This window comes from Cryptomeria japonica, unplaced genomic scaffold (assembly GCF_030272615.1).
Source record: "Cryptomeria japonica unplaced genomic scaffold, Sugi_1.0 HiC_scaffold_115, whole genome shotgun sequence".
Classification (NCBI taxonomy): Eukaryota; Viridiplantae; Streptophyta; class Pinopsida; order Cupressales; family Cupressaceae; genus Cryptomeria; species Cryptomeria japonica.
Window position 1 is genome coordinate 350,001 of NW_026728937.1, and position 22,590 is coordinate 372,590.

General features: G+C 62.7%; 3 non-coding genes across 3 annotated transcripts; all 3 read right to left on the reverse strand.

The window, feature by feature from the left end:
• Positions 1-3,897: 3,897 nt before the first annotated feature.
• LOC131865620 (5S ribosomal RNA) lies at positions 3,898-4,016 on the reverse strand. Its single transcript, XR_009364339.1, has one exon. It is a non-coding gene; the product is annotated as a 5S ribosomal RNA (ribosomal RNA).
• A 7,804-nt stretch (positions 4,017-11,820) lies between these two features.
• On the reverse strand, positions 11,821-11,939 carry LOC131865621 (5S ribosomal RNA). Its single transcript, XR_009364340.1, has one exon. It is a non-coding gene; the product is annotated as a 5S ribosomal RNA (ribosomal RNA).
• A 7,817-nt stretch (positions 11,940-19,756) lies between these two features.
• On the reverse strand, positions 19,757-19,875 carry LOC131865627 (5S ribosomal RNA). The gene has a single exon (XR_009364346.1). It is a non-coding gene; the product is annotated as a 5S ribosomal RNA (ribosomal RNA).
• Between the last annotated feature and the right edge of the window lie 2,715 nt (positions 19,876-22,590).

Genomic DNA, 22,590 nt, shown 5'->3' on the forward strand with positions numbered 1-22,590 from the left:
AAGGGCTCAAGATGGCACCCGCGTTCCGTTTTTTTCACTATCTTTCAGAACGGAAATTTTAAAATCTCGTTTTTTTTTGCCTTTTCTGGAAATTAGTGAAGGCAGCGCATCAAAGGTGCGCAACGCTGGTGCGAACCTGGGAGCGCTCCGATGTGTGCTCCAAGGTGCGGCGTGCACGAAGTCGGACCCCGGTTTGCCCCGGGTGCGCACCTCGCGTGCACCTTGGTGCGCACACCTTGGCTGGGTTGCGCGCCCTGGTGGGCACCATGGTGCGCACCAAGGAGCGCTCCGAAGTGTGCTCCAAGGTGCGGCGTGCACGAAGTCGGAGCCCGGTTTGCCCCGGGTGCGCACCTCGCGTGCACCTTCGCCGCGGTGGGCACCATGGCGTGCACGAAGTCGGAGCCCGGTTTGCCCCGGGTGCGCACCTCGCGTGCACCTTCGCCGGGGTGGGCACCTTGGTGTGCAGACCTTGGCTGGGTTGCGCGCCCTGGTGGGCACCATGGTGCGCACCAAGGAGCGCTCCGAAGTGTGCTCCAAGGTGCGGCCTGCACGAAGTCGGAGCCCGGTTTGCCCCGGGTGTGCACCTCGGGTGGGCACCTTGGTGCGCATGCCTTGCCTGGGCTGCGCACCAGGGCGGGCTCAAGATGGCACCCGCGTTCCTTTTTTTTCACTATCTTTCAAAACGGAAATTTTAAAATCTCATTTTTTTTTGCCTTTTTCTGGAAATTAGTGAAGGCAGCGCATCAAAGGTGCGCACCTCGCTGCCCACCACGGTGCGCAACGCCGGTGGGCACCCGGGAGTGCTTCGAAGTGTGCTCCAAGGTGCTGCGTGCACGTTGTCGGAGCCCGGTTTGCCCCGGGTGCGCACCTCGCGTGCACCTTCGTCGGGGTGGGCACCTTGGCTGGGTTTGCCCCGGCTGCGCTCCGAAGCGGGGTTATTGGAGCGCCGCCTCTTTTTTTGTCGGAGCGTTTGGTGGGGTTTCTCGCATTGGCTCTTCCGAGGCCCGGTTGCCACCCTGGCGCGCACGAAGTCGGAAGTAGGGTTAATTGCCCGGGTGCGCACCTTTGCCAGGGTGGGCACCTTACCTGGGCTGCGCACCAGGGCGGGCTCAAGATGGCACGCGCGTTCCGTTTTTTTCACTATCTTTCAAAACGGAAATTTTAAAATCTCCTTTTTTTTTTGCCTTTTCTGGAAATTAGTGAAGGCAGCGCATCAAAGGTGCGCACCTCGCTGCCCACCTTGGTGTGCTCTGAGGTGCGCACCCGGGAGCGCTACGAAGTGTGCTCCAAGGTGCGGCGTGCACGTTGTCGGAGCCCGGTTTGCCCCGGGTGCGCACCTCGCCTGCACCTTGGCCGGGGTGGGCACCTTGGCTGGGTTTGCCCAGGGTGCGCTCCGAAGCGGGGTTACTGGAGCGCCCCCTCTTTTTTTGTCAGAGCGTTTGGTGGGGTTTCTCGCATTGGCTCTTCCCAGGCCCGGTTGTTGGGTGCGCTCCCACCCTGGCGCGCGCGAAGTTGGAAGTTGGGTTAATTGCCCGGGCGCGCACCTTCGCCAGGGTGGGCACCTTGGTGCGCACACCTTGGCTGGGCTGCGCACCAGGGCGGGCTCAAGATGGCACCAGCATTCCCTTTTTCTCACTATCTTTCAAAACGGAAATTTTAAAATCTCGTTTTTTTTTTGCCTTTTATGGAAATTAGTGAAGGCATCGCATCAAAGGTGCGCACCTCGCTGCCCACCTTGGTGTGCTCCGAGGTGCCCACCACGGTGCGCAACGCCGGTGCGAACCCGGGAGCGCCCCGATGTGTGCTCCAAGGTGCGGCGTGCACGAAGTCGGACCCCGGTTTGCCCCGGGTGCGCACCTCACGTGCACCTTGGTGCGCACACCTTGGCTGGGTTGCGCGGCCTGGTGGGCACCATGGTGCGCACCAAGGAGCGCTCCGAAGTGTGCTCCAAGGTGCGGCGTGCACGAAGTCGGAGCCCGGTTTGCCCCGGGTACGCACCTCGCGTGCACCTTCGCCGGGGTGGGCACCTCGGCTGGGTTGCGCGCCCTGGTGCGCACCAAGGAGCGCTCCGAAGTGTGCTCCAAGGTGCGGCGTGCACGAAGTCGGAGCCCGGTTTGCCCCGGGTGCGCACCTTCGCCGCGGTGCGCACCATGGCGTGCACGAAGTCGGAGCCCGGTTTGCCCCGGGTGCGCACCTCGCGTGCACCTTCGGCGGGGTTGCGCGCCCTGGTGGGCACCATGGTGCGCACCAAGGAGCGCTCCGAAGTGTGCTCCAAGGTGCGGCGTGCACGAAGTCGGAGCCCGGTTTGCCCCGGGTGCGCACCTCGCGTGCACCTTCGGCGGGGTTGCGCGCCCTGGTGGGCACCATGGTGCGCACCAAGGAGCGCTCCGAAGTGTGCTCCAAGGTGCGGCGTGCACGAAGTCGGAGCCCGGTTTGCCCCGGGTGCGCACCTCGCGTGCACCTTCGCCGCGGTGGGCACCATGGCGTGCACGAAGTCGGAGCCCGGTTTGCCCCGGGTGCGCACCTCGCGTGCACCTTCGCCGGGGTGGGCACCTCGGCTGGGTTGCGCGCCCTGGTGCGCACCAAGGAGCGCTCCGAAGTGTGCTCCAAGGTGCGGCGTGCACGAAGTCGGAGCCCGGTTTGCCCCGGGTGCGCACCTCGCGTGCACCTTCGCCAGGGTGGGCACCTCGGTGCGCACACCTTCTCAATGTTTTCTTGCCTTTTCTGGAAATTGGTGAAGGCAGCGCATCAAAGGTGCGCACCTCGGTGTGCTCCGAGGTGCGAACCCGAGAGCGCTCCGAGGTGCCCACGAAGTCGAAAGTCGGGTTAATTGCATTGTTTTCCCCGGGTGCGCTCCGAGGTGCGCAACATCGGCGCGCACCAAGGAGGGCTCCGAAGTGTGCTCCAAGGTGCGCACGATGGCGTGCACCTCTGGTGCGCACGATTCGGAGCTCGGTTTGACCGGGGTGCGCACACCTTGGCTGGGTTGCGCACCTTTTGTGCGCTCCAAGGTGCGCACGAAGTCGGAGCTCGGTTTGCCCCGGGTGCGCACCTTCGCCAGGGTGCGCACCTTGATGCGCACGCCTTGGCTGGGCTGCGCACCTTGGTGGGCGCCATGGTGCGCACCTTTCGTGCGCTCCAAGGTGCGCACGAAGTCGGAGCTCGGTTTGCCCCGGGTGCGCACCTTGGTGGGCGCCATGGTGCACTCCGAGGTGCCCAAGATTGGTGCGCACCAAGGAGCGCTCCGAAGTGCGCTCCAAGGTGCGCGCGAAGTCGAAAGTTGGGTTAATTGTCCGGTTTGCCTCGGGTGCGCACCTTGCGTGCACCTTCGCCAGGGTGGGCTGGGCTGCGCACACCTTGGCACCCGCGTTTCCTTCATTTTAAATTTTTTTTTTTTACAATCTCTCAAGTGGGAAATTCTATAATCTCAACTTTTTTTGCCTTTTCAGGAAACTTTTGAATGGAGCGCATCATTGGTGCGCTCCGAAGTGTGCTCCAAAGCTCTCTCCAGCTGCGTGCACCTGCCCCGGCCGCGCACCCGGCCCCGCCCAGCTTCGCTCACCTGTCCCGGGCGTCTGGTGCGGAACCTTAGAGTAAGAAACATCACCGTGCACCTTGGCCAACGTGCGCGACTCGACCGAGCGCGCACTGGCCGAGGTGCACACCGATTTCACCTGGGTGCGCGCGCAGCACCTCGGGCGCACCGGGGTGCGCGCACAACGCCCGGGTTGCACCGTGGCCTGTGTGCTCGGGGCGCCTCGGGTGCGCGCTCGGTGTCGCCCCCGCGCGCGCGGTAGTGCGGGCAGCGCACCCCGGCCCGGCCCGGCCCCGACGAGAACGCAAACGGGCAAAAGGTTTATTCAAATAGCATTGCGACGCCCGGCGAAAAACTAAAAAAGGGTGCAACACCGGGACTTCCCGGGAGGTCACCCATCCCAGTACTACTCCGGCCCAAGCGCGCTTAACTGCGGAGTTCTGATGGGATCCGGTGCACTAACGCTGGTATGATCGCACCCGTTATGAGCTTGTCGCAGTGTGTACTTAGCAAACCGCGACCCACGTGCGAATCCACCCCGGCCACCCACCCCCGTCGAGGTGCACACCCTCCCTCGCGAAGTGCGCCCCGTTCGCCAAGTGTGAGCCCTGCCCGGGTGCGCGCACCTTGCTAGGGCGTCGGGTGTGCACCCGGCCCGGCCTACGTGCGTGCACCTGGAGGGGGCGTCGTGTGCGTGCAGTGTCCCGTCTGCAACGCGGTGCCCACACACCACCTCGGGCGCAACGACCTGCGCTCACATGTGGGCCGAGTGCACCTTGGTGCATGTTCGGGGCGCCTCGGGTGCACGCTCGATCTTGCCCCGGTGCACCAAGGCGCTCGGTTTGCCCCGGGTGCGCACTTGGTGCAAGGTGGGCACCCAAAATAGGGATCAAGCACCAAAACACAAGTTTCGGGATGCAAAATGGGACCCAAGGACCACAAATGCGTTCCAAGACCCATGATGGGTCCACGAGAACAAAAATGTGTTCCGAGACTTAATAAACAAATATTGGGTTTTAGGAGAAGAAACATGCTCTGATGCCCAAAACGAGAATCGACCCCGAAAAGGCCACAGGCCAAAAGTGGGATGCGAGACAAAAAAAAATGGGACCCGAGGACCAAAATTGGGTTCCCAGGTCGAAGACAGGGCAACCGGACAAGAAACGACCTCTAAGGCTCGAAATGAGTCCCGACGACTAAAACTTGACAAGAAGCACCCATCAGGCACCCAACTCGACACCCATGGGATGCCGACCCACCCGGGCTTCCACCTAGCACACCTTGGCACCCACCCACCCTCGCACCCAACCTCGCACCCAACTTAGCACCTTTGAACCCACATTGGCACTCACCCTGACCCTGGCACCTTGGAACCCACATTGGCACTCACCTTGACCCTGGCACCCACCTTTGCACTCACCTTGGGACCCACCCTGGCTCCCACCTCGGCACCCACCCAGACACCCACCTTGGTTCCTTGGCACCCACCTTGGATCCTTGGCACCCACCCCGACACCCACCTTGGCACGCAACTTGGCTACTTGCCACCCACCTTGGCTCCTTGACGCCCACCCCGACAACCACCCCGTGACCTACCCTGGCTAGGGTTGGTGCACACCCACCCTGGTGCCCACCTTGGCACCCACCCTATGACCCACCTTGGCACGCACCTTAGTACCCACCCCGTTACCCACCCTAGGACCCACCCCGTGACCCACCTTGGCCAGGGTGGGTGCCTTGGTGCGCACAACTTGCCTGGGCTGCACACCAGGGCGGGCTCAAGATGGCACCCGCGTTCCGTTTTTTTCACTATCTTTCAAAACGGAAATTTTAAAATCTCATTTTTTTCTTTTTTTTGCCTTTTCTGGAAATTAGTGAAGGCAGCGCATCAAAGGTGCGCAATGCTGGTGCGAACCCGGGAGCGCTCCGATGTGTGCTCCAAGGTGCGGCGTGCACGAAGTCCGAGCCCGGTTTGCCCCGGGTGCGCACCTCGCGTGCACCTTCGCCGGGGTGAGCACCTTGGCTGGGTTGCGCGCCCTGGTGCGTACCAAGGAGCGCTCTGAAGTGTGCTCCAAGGTGCGGCGTGCACGAAGTCGGAGCCCGGTTTGCCCCGGGTGTGCACCTCGGGTGCGCACCTCGCGTGCACCTTCGCTGCGGTGGGCACCTTGGCTGGGTTGCGCGCCTTGGTGGGCACCATGCAGTGCACGAAGTCGGAGCCCGGTTTGCCCCGGGCGCGCACCTCCGCCAGGGTGGGCACCTTGGTGCGCACAACTTGCCTGGGCTGCGCATCAGGAAGGGCTCAAGATGGCACCCGCGTTCCGTTTTTTTCACTATCTTTCAGAACGGAAATTTTAAAATATCGTTTTTTTTTGCCTTTTCTGGAAATTAGTGAAGGCAGCGCATCAAAGGTGCGCAACGCTGGTGCGAACCTGGGAGCGCTCCGATGTGTGCTCCAAGGTGCGGCGTGCACGAAGTCGGAGCCCGGTTTGCCTCGGGTGCGCCCTGGTGGGCACCATGGTGCGCACCAAGGAGCGCTCCGAAGTGTGCTCCAAGGTGCGGCCTGCACGAAGTCGGAGCCCGGTTTGCCCCGGGTGTGCACCTCGGGTGGGCACCTTGGTGCGCATGCCTTGCCTGGGCTGCGCACCAGGGCGGGCTCAAGATGGCACCCGCGTTCCTTTTTTTTCACTATCTTTCAAAACGGAAATTTTAAAATCTCATTTTTTTTTGCCTTTTTCTGGAAATTAGTGAAGGCAGCGCATCAAAGGTGCGCACCTCGCTGCCCACCACGGTGCGCAACGCCGGTGGGCACCCGGGAGTGCTTCGAAGTGTGCTCCAAGGTGCTGCGTGCACGTTGTCGGAGCCCGGTTTGCCCCGGGTGCGCACCTCGCGTGCACCTTCGTCGGGGTGGGCACCTTGGCTTGGTTTGCCCCGGCTGCGCTCCGAAGCGGGGTTATTGGAGCGCCGCCTCTTTTTTTGTCGGAGCGTTTGGTGGGGTTTCTCGCATTGGCTCTTCCGAGGCCCGGTTGCCACCCTGGCGCGCACGAAGTCGGAAGTAGGGTTAATTGCCCGGGTGCGCACCTTTGCCAGGGTGGCACCTTACCTGGGCTGCGCACCAGGGCGGGCTCAAGATGGCACGCGCGTTCCGTTTTTTTCACTATCTTTCAAAACGGAAATTTTAAAATCTCCTTTTTTTTTTGCCTTTTCTGGAAATTAGTGAAGGCAGCGCATCAAAGGTGCGCACCTCGCTGCCCACCTTGGTGTGCTCTGAGGTGCGCACCCGGGAGCGCTACGAAGTGTGCTCCAAGGTGCGGCGTGCACGTTGTCGGAGCCCGGTTTGCCCCGGGTGCGCACCTCGCCTGCACCTTGGCCGGGGTGGGCACCTTGGCTGGGTTTGCCCAGGGTGCGCTCCGAAGCGGGGTTACTGGAGCGCCCCCTCTTTTTTTGTCAGAGAGTTTGGTGGGGTTTCTCGCATTGGCTCTTCCCAGGCCCGGTTGTTGGGTGCGCTCCCACCCTGGCGCGCGCGAAGTTGGAAGTTGGGTTAATTGCCCGGGCGCGCACCTTCGCCAGGGTGGGCACCTTGGTGCGCAAACCTTGGCTGGGCTGCGCACCAGGGCGGGCTCAAGATGGCACCAGCATTCCCTTTTTCTCACTATCTTTCAAAACGGAAATTTTAAAATCTCGTTTTTTTTTTGCCTTTTATGGAAATTAGTGAAGGCATCGCATCAAAGGTGCGCACCTCGCTGCCCACCTTGGTGTGCTCCGAGGTGCCCACCACGGTGCGCAACGCCGGTGCGAACCCGGGAGCGCCCCGATGTGTGCTCCAAGGTGCGGCGTGCACGAAGTCGGACCCCGGTTTGCCCCGGGTGCGCACCTCGCGTGCACCTTGGTGCGCACACCTTGGCTGGGTTGCGCGGCCTGGTGGGCACCATGGTGCGCACCAAGGAGCGCTCCGAAGTGTGCTCCAAGGTGCGGCGTGCACGAAGTCGGAGCCCGGTTTGCCCCGGGTGCGCACCTTCGCCGCGGTGGGCACCATGGCGTGCACGAAGTCGGAGCCCGGTTTGCCCCGGGTGCGCACCTCGCGTGCACCTTCGCCGGGGTGGGCACCTCGGCTGGGTTGCGCGCCCTGGTGCGCACCAAGGAGCGCTCTGAAGTGTGCTCCAAGGTGCGGCGTGCACGAAGTCGGAGCCCGGTTTGCCCCGGGTGTGCACCTCGCGTGCACCTTCGCTGCGGTGGGCACCTTGGCTGGGTTGCGCGCCTTGGTGGGCACCATGCAGTGCACGAAGTCGGAGCCCGGTTTGCCCCGGGCGCGCACCTCCGCCAGGGTGGGCACCTTGGTGCGCACAACTTGCCTGGGCTGCGCACCAGGAAGGGCTCAAGATGGCACCCGCGTTCCGTTTTTTTCACTATCTTTCAGAACGGAAATTTTAAAATATCGTTTTTTTTTGCCTTTTCTGGAAATTAGTGAAGGCAGCGCATCAAAGGTGCGCAACGCTGGTGCGAACCTGGGAGCGCTCCGATGTGTGCTCCAAGGTGCGGCGTGCACGAAGTCGGACCCCGGTTTGCCCCGGGTGCGCACCTCGCGTGCACCTTGGTGCGCACACCTTGGCTGGGTTGCGCGCCCTGGTGGGCACCATGGTGCGCACCAAGGAGCGCTCCGAAGTGTGCTCCAAGGTGCGGCGTGCACGAAGTCGGAGCCCGGTTTGCCCCGGGTGCGCACCTCGCGTGCACCTTCGCCGCGGTGGGCACCATGGCGTGCACGAAGTCGGAGCCCGGTTTGCCCCGGGTGCGCACCTCGCGTGCACCTTCGCCGGGGTGGGCACCTTAGTGTGCAGACCTTGGCTGGGTTGCGCGCCCTGGTGGGCACCATGGTGCGCACCAAGGAGCGCTCCGAAGTGTGCTCCAAGGTGCGGCCTGCACGAAGTCGGAGCCCGGTTTGCCCCGGGTGTGCACCTCGGGTGGGCACCTTGGTGCGCATGCCTTGCCTGGGCTGCGCACCAGGGCGGGCTCAAGATGGCACCCGCGTTCCTTTTTTTTCACTATCTTTCAAAACGGAAATTTTAAAATCTCATTTTTTTTTGCCTTTTTCTGGAAATTAGTGAAGGCAGCGCATCAAAGGTGCGCACCTCGCTGCCCACCACGGTGCGCAACGCCGGTGGGCACCCGGGAGTGCTTCGAAGTGTGCTCCAAGGTGCTGCGTGCACGTTGTCGGAGCCCGGTTTGCCCCGGGTGCGCACCTCGCGTGCACCTTCGTCGGGGTGGGCACCTTGGCTGGGTTTGCCCCGGCTGCGCTCCGAAGCGGGGTTATTGGAGCGCCGCCTCTTTTTTTGTCGGAGCGTTTGGTGGGGTTTCTCGCATTGGCTCTTCCGAGGCCCGGTTGCCACCCTGGCGCGCACGAAGTCGGAAGTAGGGTTAATTGCCCGGGTGCGCACCTTTGCCAGGGTGGGCACCTTACCTGGGCTGCGCACCAGGGCGGGCTCAAGATGGCACGCGCGTTCCGTTTTTTTCACTATCTTTCAAAACGGAAATTTTAAAATCTCCTTTTTTTTTTGCCTTTTCTGGAAATTAGTGAAGGCAGCGCATCAAAGGTGCGCACCTCGCTGCCCACCTTGGTGTGCTCTGAGGTGCGCACCCGGGAGCGCTACGAAGTGTGCTCCAAGGTGCGGCGTGCACGTTGTCGGAGCCCGGTTTGCCCCGGGTGCGCACCTCGCCTGCACCTTGGCCGGGGTGGGCACCTTGGCTGGGTTTGCCCAGGGTGCGCTCCGAAGCGGGGTTACTGGAGCGCCCCCTCTTTTTTTGTCAGAGCGTTTGGTGGGGTTTCTCGCATTGGCTCTTCCCAGGCCCGGTTGTTGGGTGCGCTCCCACCCTGGCGCGCGCGAAGTTGGAAGTTGGGTTAATTGCCCGGGCGCGCACCTTCGCCAGGGTGGGCACCTTGGTGCGCACACCTTGGCTGGGCTGCGCACCAGGGCGGGCTCAAGATGGCACCAGCATTCCCTTTTTCTCACTATCTTTCAAAACGGAAATTTTAAAATCTCGTTTTTTTTTTGCCTTTTATGGAAATTAGTGAAGGCATCGCATCAAAGGTGCGCACCTCGCTGCCCACCTTGGTGTGCTCCGAGGTGCCCACCACGGTGCGCAACGCCGGTGCGAACCCGGGAGCGCCCCGATGTGTGCTCCAAGGTGCGGCGTGCACGAAGTCGGACCCCGGTTTGCCCCGGGTGCGCACCTCGCGTGCACCTTGGTGCGCACACCTTGGCTGGGTTGCGCGGCCTGGTGGGCACCATGGTGCGCACCAAGGAGCGCTCCGAAGTGTGCTCCAAGGTGCGGCGTGCACGAAGTCGGAGCCCGGTTTGCCCCGGGTACGCACCTCGCGTGCACCTTCGCCGGGGTGGGCACCTCGGCTGGGTTGCGCGCCCTGGTGCGCACCAAGGAGCGCTCCGAAGTGTGCTCCAAGGTGCGGCGTGCACGAAGTCGGAGCCCGGTTTGCCCCGGGTGCGCACCTTCGCCGCGGTGCGCACCATGGCGTGCACGAAGTCGGAGCCCGGTTTGCCCCGGGTGCGCACCTCGCGTGCACCTTCGGCGGGGTTGCGCGCCCTGGTGGGCACCATGGTGCGCACCAAGGAGCGCTCCGAAGTGTGCTCCAAGGTGCGGCGTGCACGAAGTCGGAGCCCGGTTTGCCCCGGGTGCGCACCTCGCGTGCACCTTCGGCGGGGTTGCGCGCCCTGGTGGGCACCATGGTGCGCACCAAGGAGCGCTCCGAAGTGTGCTCCAAGGTGCGGCGTGCACGAAGTCGGAGCCCGGTTTGCCCCGGGTGCGCACCTCGCGTGCACCTTCGCCGCGGTGGGCACCATGGCGTGCACGAAGTCGGAGCCCGGTTTGCCCCGGGTGCGCACCTCGCGTGCACCTTCGCCGGGGTGGGCACCTCGGCTGGGTTGCGCGCCCTGGTGCGCACCAAGGAGCGCTCCGAAGTGTGCTCCAAGGTGCGGCGTGCACGAAGTCGGAGCCCGGTTTGCCCCGGGTGCGCACCTCGCGTGCACCTTCGCCAGGGTGGGCACCTCGGTGCGCACACCTTCTCAATGTTTTCTTGCCTTTTCTGGAAATTGGTGAAGGCAGCGCATCAAAGGTGCGCACCTCGGTGTGCTCCGAGGTGCGAACCCGAGAGCGCTCCGAGGTGCCCACGAAGTCGAAAGTCGGGTTAATTGCATTGTTTTCCCCGGGTGCGCTCCGAGGTGCGCAACATCGGCGCGCACCAAGGAGGGCTCCGAAGTGTGCTCCAAGGTGCGCACGATGGCGTGCACCTCTGGTGCGCACGATTCGGAGCTCGGTTTGACCGGGGTGCGCACACCTTGGCTGGGTTGCGCACCTTTTGTGCGCTCCAAGGTGCGCACGAAGTCGGAGCTCGGTTTGCCCCGGGTGCGCACCTTCGCCAGGGTGCGCACCTTGATGCGCACGCCTTGGCTGGGCTGCGCACCTTGGTGGGCGCCATGGTGCGCACCTTTCGTGCGCTCCAAGGTGCGCACGAAGTCGGAGCTCGGTTTGCCCCGGGTGCGCACCTTGGTGGGCGCCATGGTGCACTCCGAGGTGCCCAAGATTGGTGCGCACCAAGGAGCGCTCCGAAGTGCGCTCCAAGGTGCGCGCGAAGTCGAAAGTTGGGTTAATTGTCCGGTTTGCCTCGGGTGCGCACCTTGCGTGCACCTTCGCCAGGGTGGGCGCCTTGGTGCGCACACCTTGGCTGGGCTGCGCACACCTTGGCACCCGCGTTTCCTTCATTTTAAATTTTTTTTTTTTACAATCTCTCAAGTGGGAAATTCTATAATCTCAACTTTTTTTGCCTTTTCAGGAAACTTTTGAATGGAGCGCATCATTGGTGCGCTCCGAAGTGTGCTCCAAAGCTCTCTCCAGCTGCGTGCACCTGCCCCGGCCGCGCACCCGGCCCCGCCCAGCTTCGCTCACCTGTCCCGGGCGTCTGGTGCGGAACCTTAGAGTAAGAAACATCACCGTGCACCTTGGCCAACGTGCGCGACTCGACCGAGCGCGCACTGGCCGAGGTGCACACCGATTTCACCTGGGTGCGCGCGCAGCACCTCGGGCGCACCGGGGTGCGCGCACAACGCCCGGGTTGCACCGTGGCCTGTGTGCTCGGGGCGCCTCGGGTGCGCGCTCGGTGTCGCCCCCGCGCGCGCGGTAGTGCGGGCAGCGCACCCCGGCCCGGCCCGGCCCCGACGAGAACGCAAACGGGCAAAAGGTTTATTCAAATAGCATTGCGACGCCCGGCGAAAAACTAAAAAAGGGTGCAACACCGGGACTTCCCGGGAGGTCACCCATCCCAGTACTACTCCGGCCCAAGCGCGCTTAACTGCGGAGTTCTGATGGGATCCGGTGCACTAACGCTGGTATGATCGCACCCGTTATGAGCTTGTCGCAGTGTGTACTTAGCAAACCGCGACCCACGTGCGAATCCACCCCGGCCACCCACCCCCGTCGAGGTGCACACCCTCCCTCGCGAAGTGCGCCCCGTTCGCCAAGTGTGAGCCCTGCCCGGGTGCGCGCACCTTGCTAGGGCGTCGGGTGTGCACCCGGCCCGGCCTACGTGCGTGCACCTGGAGGGGGCGTCGTGTGCGTGCAGTGTCCCGTCTGCAACGCGGTGCCCACACACCACCTCGGGCGCAACGACCTGCGCTCACATGTGGGCCGAGTGCACCTTGGTGCATGTTCGGGGCGCCTCGGGTGCACGCTCGATCTTGCCCCGGTGCACCAAGGCGCTCGGTTTGCCCCGGGTGCGCACTTGGTGCAAGGTGGGCACCCAAAATAGGGATCAAGCACCAAAACACAAGTTTCGGGATGCAAAATGGGACCCAAGGACCACAAATGCGTTCCAAGACCCATGATGGGTCCACGAGAACAAAAATGTGTTCCGAGACTTAATAAACAAATATTGGGTTTTAGGAGAAGAAACATGCTCTGATGCCCAAAACGAGAATCGACCCCGAAAAGGCCACAGGCCAAAAGTGGGATGCGAGACAAAAAAAAATGGGACCCGAGGACCAAAATTGGGTTCCCAGGTCGAAGACAGGGCAACCGGACAAGAAACGACCTCTAAGGCTCGAAATGAGTCCCGACGACTAAAACTTGACAAGAAGCACCCATCAGGCACCCAACTCGACACCCATGGGATGCCGACCCACCCGGGCTTCCACCTAGCACACCTTGGCACCCACCCACCCTCGCACCCAACCTCGCACCCAACTTAGCACCTTTGAACCCACATTGGCACTCACCCTGACCCTGGCACCTTGGAACCCACATTGGCACTCACCTTGACCCTGGCACCCACCTTTGCACTCACCTTGGGACCCACCCTGGCTCCCACCTCGGCACCCACCCAGACACCCACCTTGGTTCCTTGGCACCCACCTTGGATCCTTGGCACCCACCCCGACACCCACCTTGGCACGCAACTTGGCTACTTGCCACCCACCTTGGCTCCTTGACGCCCACCCCGACAACCACCCCGTGACCTACCCTGGCTAGGGTTGGTGCACACCCACCCTGGTGCCCACCTTGGCACCCACCCTATGACCCACCTTGGCACGCACCTTAGTACCCACCCCGTTACCCACCCTAGGACCCACCCCGTGACCCACCTTGGCCAGGGTGGGTGCCTTGGTGCGCACAACTTGCCTGGGCTGCACACCAGGGCGGGCTCAAGATGGCACCCGCGTTCCGTTTTTTTCACTATCTTTCAAAACGGAAATTTTAAAATCTCATTTTTTTCTTTTTTTTGCCTTTTCTGGAAATTAGTGAAGGCAGCGCATCAAAGGTGCGCAATGCTGGTGCGAACCCGGGAGCGCTCCGATGTGTGCTCCAAGGTGCGGCGTGCACGAAGTCCGAGCCCGGTTTGCCCCGGGTGCGCACCTCGCGTGCACCTTCGCCGGGGTGAGCACCTTGGCTGGGTTGCGCGCCCTGGTGCGTACCAAGGAGCGCTCTGAAGTGTGCTCCAAGGTGCGGCGTGCACGAAGTCGGAGCCCGGTTTGCCCCGGGTGTGCACCTCGGGTGCGCACCTCGCGTGCACCTTCGCTGCGGTGGGCACCTTGGCTGGGTTGCGCGCCTTGGTGGGCACCATGCAGTGCACGAAGTCGGAGCCCGGTTTGCCCCGGGCGCGCACCTCCGCCAGGGTGGGCACCTTGGTGCGCACAACTTGCCTGGGCTGCGCATCAGGAAGGGCTCAAGATGGCACCCGCGTTCCGTTTTTTTCACTATCTTTCAGAACGGAAATTTTAAAATATCGTTTTTTTTTGCCTTTTCTGGAAATTAGTGAAGGCAGCGCATCAAAGGTGCGCAACGCTGGTGCGAACCTGGGAGCGCTCCGATGTGTGCTCCAAGGTGCGGCGTGCACGAAGTCGGAGCCCGGTTTGCCTCGGGTGCGCCCTGGTGGGCACCATGGTGCGCACCAAGGAGCGCTCCGAAGTGTGCTCCAAGGTGCGGCCTGCACGAAGTCGGAGCCCGGTTTGCCCCGGGTGTGCACCTCGGGTGGGCACCTTGGTGCGCATGCCTTGCCTGGGCTGCGCACCAGGGCGGGCTCAAGATGGCACCCGCGTTCCTTTTTTTTCACTATCTTTCAAAACGGAAATTTTAAAATCTCATTTTTTTTTGCCTTTTTCTGGAAATTAGTGAAGGCAGCGCATCAAAGGTGCGCACCTCGCTGCCCACCACGGTGCGCAACGCCGGTGGGCACCCGGGAGTGCTTCGAAGTGTGCTCCAAGGTGCTGCGTGCACGTTGTCGGAGCCCGGTTTGCCCCGGGTGCGCACCTCGCGTGCACCTTCGTCGGGGTGGGCACCTTGGCTTGGTTTGCCCCGGCTGCGCTCCGAAGCGGGGTTATTGGAGCGCCGCCTCTTTTTTTGTCGGAGCGTTTGGTGGGGTTTCTCGCATTGGCTCTTCCGAGGCCCGGTTGCCACCCTGGCGCGCACGAAGTCGGAAGTAGGGTTAATTGCCCGGGTGCGCACCTTTGCCAGGGTGGCACCTTACCTGGGCTGCGCACCAGGGCGGGCTCAAGATGGCACGCGCGTTCCGTTTTTTTCACTATCTTTCAAAACGGAAATTTTAAAATCTCCTTTTTTTTTTGCCTTTTCTGGAAATTAGTGAAGGCAGCGCATCAAAGGTGCGCACCTCGCTGCCCACCTTGGTGTGCTCTGAGGTGCGCACCCGGGAGCGCTACGAAGTGTGCTCCAAGGTGCGGCGTGCACGTTGTCGGAGCCCGGTTTGCCCCGGGTGCGCACCTCGCCTGCACCTTGGCCGGGGTGGGCACCTTGGCTGGGTTTGCCCAGGGTGCGCTCCGAAGCGGGGTTACTGGAGCGCCCCCTCTTTTTTTGTCAGAGAGTTTGGTGGGGTTTCTCGCATTGGCTCTTCCCAGGCCCGGTTGTTGGGTGCGCTCCCACCCTGGCGCGCGCGAAGTTGGAAGTTGGGTTAATTGCCCGGGCGCGCACCTTCGCCAGGGTGGGCACCTTGGTGCGCAAACCTTGGCTGGGCTGCGCACCAGGGCGGGCTCAAGATGGCACCAGCATTCCCTTTTTCTCACTATCTTTCAAAACGGAAATTTTAAAATCTCGTTTTTTTTTTGCCTTTTATGGAAATTAGTGAAGGCATCGCATCAAAGGTGCGCACCTCGCTGCCCACCTTGGTGTGCTCCGAGGTGCCCACCACGATGCGCAACGCCGGTGCGAACCCGGGAGCGCCCCGATGTGTGCTCCAAGGTGCGGCGTGCACGAAGTCGGACCCCGGTTTGCCCCGGGTGCGCACCTCGCGTGCACCTTGGTGCGCACACCTTGGCTGGGTTGCGCGGCCTGGTGGGCACCATGGTGCGCACCAAGGAGCGCTCCGAAGTGTGCTCCAAGGTGCGGCGTGCACGAAGTCGGAGCCCGGTTTGCCCCGGGTGCGCACCTTCGCCGCGGTGGGCACCATGGCGTGCACGAAGTCGGAGCCCGGTTTGCCCCGGGTGCGCACCTCGCGTGCACCTTCGCCGGGGTGGGCACCTCGGCTGGGTTGCGCGCCCTGGTGCGCACCAAGGAGCGCTCTGAAGTGTGCTCCAAGGTGCGGCGTGCACGAAGTCGGAGCCCGGTTTGCCCCGGGTGTGCACCTCGCGTGCGCACCTCGCGTGCACCTTCGCTGCGGTGGGCACCTTGGCTGGGTTGTGCGCCTTGGTGGGCACCATGCAGTGCACGAAGTCGGAGCCCGGATTGCCCCGGGCGCGCACCTCCGCCAGGGTGGGCACCTTGGTGCGCACAACTTGCCTGGGGTGCGCACCAGGAAGGGCTCAAGATGGCACCCGCGTTCCGTTTTTTTCACTATCTTTCAGAACGGAAATTTTAAAATCTCGTTTTTTTTTGCCTTTTCTGGAAATTAGTGAAGGCAGCGCATCAAAGGTGCGCAACGCTGGTGCGAACCTGGGAGCGCTCCGATGTGTGCTCCAAGGTGCGGCGTGCACGAAGTCGGACCCCGGTTTGCCCCGGGTGCGCACCTCGCGTGCACCTTGGTGCGCACACCTTGGCTGGGTTGCGCGCCCTGGTGGGCACCATGGTGCGCACCAAGGAGCGCTCCGAAGTGTGCTCCAAGGTGCGGCGTGCACGAAGTCGGAGCCCGGTTTGCCCCGGGTGCGCACCTCGCGTGCACCTTCGCCGCGGTGGGCACCATGGCGTGCACGAAGTCGGAGCCCGGTTTGCCCCGGGTGCGCACCTCGCGTGCACCTTCGCCGGGGTGGGCACCTTGGTGTGCAGACCTTGGCTGGGTTGCGCGCCCTGGTGGGCACCATGGTGCGCACCAAGGAGCGCTCCGAAGTGTGCTCCAAGGTGCGGCTTGCACGAAGTCGGAGCCCGGTTTGCCCCGGGTGTGCACCTCGGGTGGGCACCTTGGTGCGCATGCCTTGCCTGGGCTGCGCACCAGGGCGGGCTCAAGATGGCACCCGCGTTCCTTTTTTTTCACTATCTTTCAAAATGGAAATTTTAAAATCTCATTTTTTTTTGCCTTTTTCTGGAAATTAGTGAAGGCAGCGCATCAAAGGTGCGCACCTCGCTGCCCACCACGGTGCGCAACGCCGGTGGGCACCCGGGAGTGCTTCGAAGTGTGCTCCAAGGTGCTGCGTGCACGTTGTCGGAGCCCGGTTTGCCCTGGGTGCGCACCTCGCGTGCACCTTCGTCGGGGTGGGCACCTTGGCTGGGTTTGCCCCGGCTGCGCTCCGAAGCGGGGTTATTGGAGCGCCGCCTCTTTTTTTGTCGGAGCGTTTGGTGGGGTTTCTCGCATTGGCTCTTCCGAGGCCCGGTTGCCACCCTGGCGCGCACGAAGTCGGAAGTAGGGTTAATTGCCCGGGTGCGCACCTTTGCCAGGGTGGGCACCTTACCTGGGCTGCGCACCAGGGCGGGCTCAAGATGGCACGCGCGTTCCGTTTTTTTCACTATCTTTCAAAACGGAAATTTTAAAATCTCCTTTTTTTTTTGCCTTTTCTGGAAATTAGTGAAGGCAGCGCATCAAAGGTGCGCACCTCGCTGCCCACCTTGGTGTGCTCTGAGGTGCGCACCCGGGAGCGCTACGAAGTGTGCTCCAAGGTGCGGCGTGCACGTTGTCGGAGCCCGGTTTGCCCCGGGTGCGCACCTCGCCTGCACCTTGGCCGGGGTGGGCACCTTGGCTGGGTTTGCCCAGGGTGCGCTCCGAAGCGGGGTTACTGGAGCGCCCCCTCTTTTTTTGTCAGAGCGTTTGGTGGGGTTTCTCGCATTGGCTCTTCCCAGGCCCGGTTGTTGGGTGCGCTCCCACCCTGGCGCGCGCGAAGTTGGAAGTTGGGTTAATTGCCCGGGCGCGCACCTTCGCCAGGGTGGGCACCTTGGTGCGCACACCTTGGCTGGGCTGCGCACCAGGGCGGGCTCAAGATGGCACCAGCATTCCCTTTTTCTCACTATCTTTCAAAACGGAAATTTTAAAATCTCGTTTTTTTTTTGCCTTTTATGGAAATTAGTGAAGGCATCGCATCAAAGGTGCGCACCTCGCTGCCCACCTTGGTGTGCTCCGAGGTGCCCACCACGGTGCGCAACGCCGGTGCGAACCCGGGAGCGCCCCGATGTGTGCTCCAAGGTGCGACGTGCACGAAGTCGGACCCCGGTTTGCCCCGGGTGCGCACCTCGCGTGCACCTTGGTGCGCACACCTTGGCTGGGTTGCGCGGCCTGGTGGGCACCATGGTGCGCACCAAGGAGCGCTCCGAAGTGTGCTCCAAGGTGCGGCGTGCACGAAGTCGGAGCCCGGTTTGCCCCGGGTACGCACCTCGCGTGCACCTTCGCCGGGGTGGGCACCTCGGCTGGGTTGCGCGCCCTGGTGCGCACCAAGGAGCGCTCCGAAGTGTGCTCCAAGGTGCGGCGTGCACGAAGTCGGAGCCCGGTTTGCCCCGGGTGCGCACCTTCGCCGCGGTGCGCACCATGGCGTGCACGAAGTCGGAGCCCGGTTTGCCCCGGGTGCGCACCTCGCGTGCACCTTCGGCGGGGTTGCGCGCCCTGGTGGGCACCATGGTGCGCACCAAGGAGCGCTCCGAAGTGTGCTCCAAGGTGCGGCGTGCACGAAGTCGGAGCCCGGTTTGCCCCGGGTGCGCACCTCGCGTGCACCTTCGGCGGGGTTGCGCGCCCTGGTGGGCACCATGGTGCGCACCAAGGAGCGCTCCGAAGTGTGCTCCAAGGTGCGGCGTGCACGAAGTCGGAGCCCGGTTTGCCCCGGGTGCGCACCTCGCGTGCACCTTCGCCGCGGTGGGCACCATGGCGTGCACGAAGTCGGAGCCCGGTTTGCCCCGGGTGCGCACCTCGCGTGCACCTTCGCCGGGGTGGGCACCTCGGCTGGGTTGCGCGCCCTGGTGCGCACCAAGGAGCGCTCCGAAGTGTGCTCCAAGGTGCGGCGTGCACGAAGTCGGAGCCCGGTTTGCCCCGGGTGCGCACCTCGCGTGCACCTTCGCCTGGGTGGGCACCTCGGTGCGCACACCTTCTCAATGTTTTCTTGCCTTTTCTGGAAATTGGTGAAGGCAGCGCATCAAAGGTGCGCACCTCGGTGTGCTCCGAGGTGCGAACCCGAGAGCGCTCCGAGGTGCCCACGAAGTCGAAAGTCGGGTTAATTGCATTGTTTTCCCCGGGTGCGCTCCGAGGTGCGCAACATCGGCGCGCACCAAGGAGGGCTCCGAAGTGTGCTCCAAGGTGCGCACGATGGCGTGCACCTCTGGTGCGCACGATTCGGAGCTCGGTTTGACCGGGGTGCGCACACCTTGGCTGGGTTGCGCACCTTTTGTGCGCTCCAAGGTGCGCACGAAGTCGGAGCTCGGTTTGCCCCGGGTGCGCACCTTCGCCAGGGTGCGCACCTTGATGCGCACGCCTTGGCTGGGCTGCGCACCTTGGTGGGCGCCATGGTGCGCACCTTTCGTGCGCTCCAAGGTGCGCACGAAGTCGGAGCTCGGTTTGCCCCGGGTGCGCACCTTGGTGGGCGCCATGGTGCACTCCGAGGTGCCCAAGATTGGTGCGCACCAAGGAGCGCTTCGAAGTGCGCTCCAAGGTGCGCGCGAAGTCGAAAGTTGGGTTAATTGTCCGGTTTGCCTCGGGTGCGCACCTTGCGTGCACCTTCGCCAGGGTGGGCGCCTTGGTGCGCACACCTTGGCTGGGCTGCGCACACCTTGGCACCCGCGTTTCCTTCATTTTAAATTTTTTTTTTTTACAATCTCTCAAGTGGGAAATTCTATAATCTCAACTTTTTTTGCCTTTTCAGGAAACTTTTGAATGGAGCGCATCATTGGTGCGCTCCGAAGTGTGCTCCAAAGCTCTCTCCAGCTGCGTGCACCTGCCCCGGCCGCGCACCCGGCCCCGCCCAGCTTCGCTCACCTGTCCCGGGCGTCTGGTGCGGAACCTTAGAGTAAGAAACATCACCGTGCACCTTGGCCAACGTGCGCGACTCGACCGAGCGCGCACTGGCCGAGGTGCACACCGATTTCACCTGGGTGCGCGCGCAGCACCTCGGGCGCACCGGGGTGCGCGCACAACGCCCGGGTTGCACCGTGGCCTGTGTGCTCGGGGTGCCTCGGGTGCGCGCTCGGTGTCGCCCCCGCGCGCGCGGTAGTGCGGGCAGCGCACCCCGGCCCGGCCCGGCCCCGACGAGAACGCAAACGGGCAAAAGGTTTATTCAAATAGCATTGCGACGCCCGGCGAAAAACTAAAAAAGGGTGCAACACCGGGACTTCCCGGGAGGTCACCCATCCCAGTACTACTCCGGCCCAAGCGCGCTTAACTGCGGAGTTCTGATGGGATCCGGTGCACTAATGCTGGTATGATCGCACCCGTTATGAGCTTGTCGCAGTGTGTACTTAGCAAACCGCGACCCACGTGCGAATCCACCCCGGCCACCCACCCCCGTCGAGGTGCACACCCTCCCTCGCGAAGTGCGCCCCGTTCGCCAAGTGTGAGCCCTGCCCGGGTGCGCGCACCTTGCTAGGGCGTCGGGTGTGCACCCGGCCCGGCCTACGTGCGTGCACCTGGAGGGGGCGTCGTGTGCGTGCAGTGTCCCGTCTGCAACGCGGTGCCCACACACCACCTCGGGCGCAACGACCTGCGCTCACATGTGGGCCGAGTGCACCTTGGTGCATGTTCGGGGCGCCTCGGGTGCACGCTCGATCTTGCCCCGGTGCACCAAGGCGCTCGGTTTGCCCCGGGTGCGCACTTGGTGCAAGGTGGGCACCCAAAATAGGGATCAAGCACCAAAACACAAGTTTCGGGATGCAAAATGGGACCCAAGGACCACAAATGCGTTCCAAGACCCATGATGGGTCCACGAGAACAAAAATGTGTTCCGAGACTTAATAAACAAATATTGGGTTTTAGGAGAAGAAACATGCTCTGATGCCCAAAACGAGAATCGACCCCGAAAAGGCCACAGGCCAAAAGTGGGATGCGAGACAAAAAAAAATGGGACCCGAGGACCAAAATTGGGTTCCCAGGTCGAAGACAGGGCAACCGGACAAGAAACGACCTCTAAGGCTCGAAATGAGTCCCGACGACTAAAACTTGACAAGAAGCACCCATCAGGCACCCAACTCGACACCCATGGGATGCCGACCCACCCGGGCTTCCACCTAGCACACCTTGGCACCCACCCACCCTCGCACCCAACCTCGCACCCAACTTAGCACCTTTGAACCCACATTGGCACTCACCCTGACCCTGGCACCTTGGAACCCACATTGGCACTCACCTTGACCCTGGCACCCACCTTTGCACTCACCTTGGGACCCACCCTGGCTCCCACCTCGGCACCCACCCAGACACCCACCTTGGTTCCTTGGCACCCACCTTGGATCCTTGGCACCCACCCCGACACCCACCTTGGCACGCAACTTGGCTACTTGCCACCCACCTTGGCTCCTTGACGCCCACCCCGACAACCACCCCGTGACCTACCCTGGCTAGGGTTGGTGCACACCCACCCTGGTGCCCACCTTGGCACCCACCCTATGACCCACCTTGGCACGCACCTTAGTACCCACCCCGTTACCCACCCTAGGACCCACCCCGTGACCCACCTTGGCCAGGGTGGGTGCACCCACCCTGGTGCCCACCTTGGCACCCACCCATCCTAGCACCCAGCCTGTGACCGGGCTTGGAACCCAACCTTGCACCCGCACCCGTCTTGGCCAGTGTGGGTGCGCACCCATCCTGGCACCCACGTTGTGACACACCCTTTAACCCACGCACCCTAGCACCCACGTTGGCACCCACCTTGGAACCCAACCTAGCAACTTGGCACCCACCCCGTGACCCACCTTGGCATCCACCATAGCAGTCGCCGACTTGGCACCCACCTCGGCACCCACCTTGACACTTGTGGACCCACCTTGCCACTCACCCTAGCATCGACCCATCCTAGCACCCACCCTGGCACCTTTGCACCCTAGCACTCACCCATCCTAGCACCTAACCTGTGACCCACCTTGACACTCACCCTCGCACCCACCTTGGAACCCAACCTAGCACCCACCCACCCTGACACCAACCCTAGCACCTACCCACCCTTGCACCCACCCTGTGACCCATCTTGGCACCCACCCATCCTACCACTCAACCTATCACCCACCTTCTCACCCACCTTGGCATCCACCTTAGCACCCACCCACACTGGCACCTTGGCACCCACCTCGGGCAAGGTGGGTGCACACCCACCCTGGCACCCAATTTAGAACCCACCGAGCATGTTACCCACCTTGGCACCCACATTGCAGCCCACCCTAGTACCCACCCTATGACCCACATTGGCATCCACACCCTAGCACCCAGGCACCTCGACACCCGCCTTGACACCCACCCTAGCACTGAACCTGTGACCCACCTTGGAACTCACCCTAGAACCCACCCACCCTGTGAACCACCTTGGCATCCACCTTAGCACCCACCCACCTTGGCACCCACTCTAGCACTCACCCATCCTAACACCCAACTTGTTACCCACCTTGGCACCCGCCCTCGCGTCCACCTTGAAACCCACCCTAGCACCCACCCACGCAGGAGCCCACCTTGGCACCCAACCTAACACCCACGCATCCTGGCACCCAACTTGTGACCCACCTTGGAACCCACCCTAGTACCCACCTTTGAACCCACTATATCACCAACCCACCTTGGCACCCACCCTATGACCCTCTTTGGAATCCACCCTAGCACGCACCCACCCTGGCACCCACCATGGAGCGCACCCTAGCACCCACCCACCTCGGCACGCACCTCAACACCCACCTTGGTGTGCGCACTGCGCCAACCTCTCAAAGACCCTATGTGGTGCGCTCCAAAGTGTACACCTTTGGTGCGCTCCAAGGTGCGCACCTTTGGTGCACACCGAGGTGCACACCAAAGTGTGCACCGAGGTGAGCACCAAAGTGCACTCCAGGGTGCACACCAAGGCGTGCACCTTTGGTGCGGTCAATGCAAACGAATTCGGAAGTTGGGGTCGATGTCCTAATCGCTGCTGCAGACTACACGTATGAGAATCGGACAAATAGCTTTATAT